At 55.1% G+C, this 4,268-nt stretch overlaps 1 pseudogene; it reads left to right on the top strand.

Annotated features, from left to right (window-relative positions):
- Positions 1-223: 223 nt before the first annotated feature.
- Positions 224-2,421, top strand: LOC138986928 (testis-specific Y-encoded protein 1-like; annotated as a pseudogene).
- The last annotated feature ends 1,847 nt before the right edge of the window (positions 2,422-4,268 follow it).

Below are 4,268 nucleotides of genomic sequence, written 5' to 3'. Positions count from 1 at the left end.
AGATTTGGGCAAGGAGCCTGTGCTTGGCTCACAGCCTAGGCTCCTGCCTGTTTTACGCTGATGTCCCAGGGCCCGTTCACCCTGGCCTGGGCTGTCCGGCACCCCTTTCCTTGGCCTCACGCCACCCCCAACACACCACTCCCCACCTCCCGACCATCCCCCTCACTCCCCGCCCCCAAAGAGCTAGTGGGCCCCACAGGTTTACTGCAGCCTGGTCACCATTATGCACCATTGTCTGTGCTGTTATATCGTGTCCCTTCACATCTGCCCCAGCTTGGGCCAAGAGGAGCGTGAGAGGCGATCAAAGGAAGGCGGGAGCGTCCCGGGACCCTTAGCTGTGAGCCCCAGTACTCAGGGAGAAGCCCCCACCCCTCATCCCGCGACCTGCCATCCTGATGCTGTGCGCAGCTGGAACCTTGCAACCACCAGTTGTCACGCCAAGTGAAGAGGCCATCCTCTTTAGGGTGGAGGCAGTGCAAGACAGCCAGACCCTGGTGGACGGAGACGTGGCAGGGATCGGGCGGGAGTTCCGGCTGCTTGCAGAAGACATCATGGAAGAGGTGGAGGTTGTGGCAGATGAGGAGCAGAAACAGTGGTCCTCCCAGGAGCTGGAGGAGAAGACGGTGGAGGAGCAGGGCCAGGACAGGCCGGGAGGTCCGAGTGAGCACCAGGCGCTAGATGTCCTGAAGGCACTGGCCGCCCTGCAGGTGGAACTGAGCTCTGAGTGTGAGCAAAACCACAGGGCCTACCATCAGAGGAGGAAGCATCACTTGGCTTGGGGGAGTGCCATCATCCAGGGCATCCCTGGCTTCTGGGCCAAAACTGTATCCTTTCCGCTGCTCCTTTGGGTCCACTGCTCATGAGGAGGAGGAGAAGGGGCAGGAGCAGGAGGAGGGGGAGGGGGCGAGGGCACAGGAAGGGCGCTGGAGGCCCCTGAAGAAAATGTGGTCCTGGGCAATTGGCAAGCTCCAAAGGCCCAGCAGAGTAGGGTCTGGGCAGGGCTACAGATGTACGTGTTGCAGCCATGCCTTTGAGTGTCTCCTTCAGGCCTGCATCTGAGGAGGAGCAGCACCTGAGGCCTCCAAGTCAGGAATGACCAGAGATGGTACACAAGAGCAGCATCTACACACAGTTATTGCTGTAAATGCGGGTGATCCTGGCATATAGCTGAGACATGGGAGTCATTCATATACACACACAACACACACACACACACACACACACACACACACACACACACACACACACACAAAAAAACCCCTTTGCTTTCAAACACAGATTGTCACAGGACTGCAAATCTGACCATGTAAGCAGTGACATGCCACTACCCAGCATACACAGGTCTGGAGGAGAACAGTAGCGGTCAGAAACCAGTCCCTGCTTGGAGAATGCAGACCACCTCAGATGCACACCACCACAAGGGGCCCAGAGCCATGAGCGTGTCTGATGGTATGGCAAAGCCTGATGACATCAGGGGTGGCCAGGTAACAGGCAGTACCCAGCTCCTTGCAGATGCCTTTTCCAATATCCTTGTTCCACCCCAGACTAGGACTGATGCTCCTGGCTCTTCTTGGCCTGGCATGTAGCTCCCTGAATGGCTCCTTGACCTAAAGCAGATTATGAGCCACCCTCAAGTTTCCGTCATGATCAGCGACCAAGATCAAGACTTTCTCGGCTACATGATTGACTTGAAGATCAGTGAGGAAGACTGAGAAAGGATGGGTATGGGACCTGGCAGGGAGTGGGAAGATCCTGTTAGCCATGTTCCTGTGCTATGAGACTTTGGAGAGGAGTCCTGGAAGCTGTTAATGCCTGCCTGGGAGGCAAGCTGAGGCCCCTAGATGTTTGCACCTTTTCCCTCCTCCCTACCCTGGCAGGTGCAGGTGCGGAGCCATCTGCAGTCCCGCTGCAAGCTGATCTTTTCCTTTCAGGACAACCCCTACTTCTTGAACACCATGATCATTAAGGAGTATTACCTTGACATCACTGGTAACACGTGGCTCCCAGGGTGATGAGTGTGGGTGTGCAAGCATGTAGATGATCCACCTGTGGAGTCCACCCCAGTCTCCCGTCTTTCCGCAGGGAACAGGGCATGTCATTCCAGTCCAGTCCCCTGGTTCTGGGACTTTGAATGGGCATCCCCCAGCCACAGTCTGGACACCAGGAGCCTTAATTTTCTCAACTGGCTGTCAGGCCACAATGGCCCAGAATTGAACACGATTGCTGATGTGGGGTTGCTTTGGGCCTGCACACAGGTGATGATTAATGTTGGAGTTCTTGGCTGCTCATGGGAGGGTTCAGGGCCTGGTCAGCCCTGGGTTGACCTTGCTCGTGTTGCCAGCAAGCTCATCAGCAATGACATGTGGGACGATCCTGAAAGTACTACCTCGGGAGGATGATTCTTCCATCAGAGATAACTGACAGAAACACATGTGGTGAGGCGGTCAGGAGATAGGCCCTGAGAGACAGCCTTATCGTAGCTGGGACACTATCCTTTCCCAAATGGGGATGCTCAGGTTCATGCAAGCTGGCTGCAGAGCCAGAATTTGGGTTATGCATGTAGCAGGTGACTTGCTGAGACTGGGGGCATGGGGACTCAGTGTGTCCGTGAGTGAAGTAAGTCTCCCTCAAGTCAGCTATGGTTGCAGCACAAGAGTCCTAGGTGATACCTAGGTGATACCCTATTCCACTAGAGTCCTAGAGGTAGGGTGAATTAAGTGTCTGTGTCAGAATCATCCGTCCCTGGGTCCTGCCATCCTCCAGCCTCCTGCTGCTCACTGAGTTTGAGATTAACTGGGCCCTTCACTCCCGCCCCTTACCCTGCGATGGCCTATCATTGAAAAAGACATCCTCTTGGTGGTCCCAGTGCACCTGTGTGCTGACTTTGGGATCTTGGGTGAATTTCCACATTCACCACTCGGATCTCACCACCACCACCACACATGCTGCACTCGAAGTGGCTTCAGGCTGTCTTGGGAAAATCCGGATGAATCTGGGGAGGAGGTGGACAGGGAGCCCCAAAGGCAGGACATGGTGCCGACTGACACCATCTCCAACATTGCTGGACATGGGCGTCTTCAGCTCCTGAAATACCTGTGTTCCCTGTTTGCATTTGTGTCCCTATGCCAAGCATGTGTATATACACGCATGTGCTTGTGTTGGCTGTGTTTCTGTGTGTTTGTGTGTATCCGGCCCAGGGCAGATGCAGAGATGAAGGCGACAGGAGAGGAGGTGCTGAGTAACCAGAAGAGGAGGCACGAGGCGTTCCCAGTCTGAAGGAGTTTGTCGCCATATCTGTGCACTGACCCTGTCCAGGATGGGAATGAAGAAAGGATGGCCAGTGATAACTCCTGACCATGGCTCCAGATATCTGCAATTAGACAAAACACAAAACACGCTCACCATTTCTACTGTGTTGTTGTGTGTGTTTGGACCAGGAAAAGGGATTCATGGTCTGAGGGTTCACTCAGGGCAAATCAGGTAGGGTGGGGCTTTTAAACCACTGCCTGTGGAGCCCTGAGTCTCGGAGGGCCATGGCTGGCCTGTTGAAATGGTGGACATGGCTGTGGCAAGACCCACGATGGTGAGGAGGCTAAGGTCCTTCCGAGTTGGGCAGAGACGTGAAGGAGAAAGAGGCACAGATTGCCTGCTGCACTGGAGACTTGTTCCACACATGTGAGAAGGAGAACTGGGAAGGTCCTGGACCAGTGCTGCCCAGGAGCAGCCCATCAGCCAGCACACTCCCTCCCTGAGGGTGGCACACACTGTGACACAAAACGGGAGACATGCTAAAGTAAGCTGTACCTGCAAAACCACAGGCATTCTAGGAGAGACAGGATGTGAGTGTGGCATGCCTCCAGGCACTTCCAGCCTGCCTCCCTGGCAGTGCAGAAAGGCGAGGAAAGCACAGGTGGTTGTACGTGTTTGACCCTCTGCCCGGATGAGCCTGTGAGGGAGGGAACGGAGTGAGCAAGGAGTAATTGCATGTCTCAAAGGACCTCAGGAGAGTGGGAGACAGGGAAGCCCCTGGGGGCAGTTTGGGGCCTGCTGGTTTTCAGGGTCCAGGGTCTAGGCAATAGCAGTCCTGCCAAAGATACGCCATGGTGGGTGCTGAAAGTCCTGATGTGAAGTTCTTCTTTCCTCTGGGGTCTTGCCACTGGCTTTGGGGGCCTGAGGGGCAAAAGTGTGCGTCTGCATCTGAGAGAATTCGAGCAGTCTCGCTGAAGCAAAATCTCTGATTTTGTCATAGGGGATCTGAAACCAGGTGA

This window comes from Bos mutus, unplaced genomic scaffold (genome assembly GCF_027580195.1).
Source record: "Bos mutus isolate GX-2022 unplaced genomic scaffold, NWIPB_WYAK_1.1 CTG260, whole genome shotgun sequence".
In the NCBI taxonomy this organism is placed as follows: Eukaryota; Metazoa; Chordata; class Mammalia; order Artiodactyla; family Bovidae; genus Bos; species Bos mutus.
This window is presented reverse-complemented; position numbering and strand designations above follow the sequence as displayed.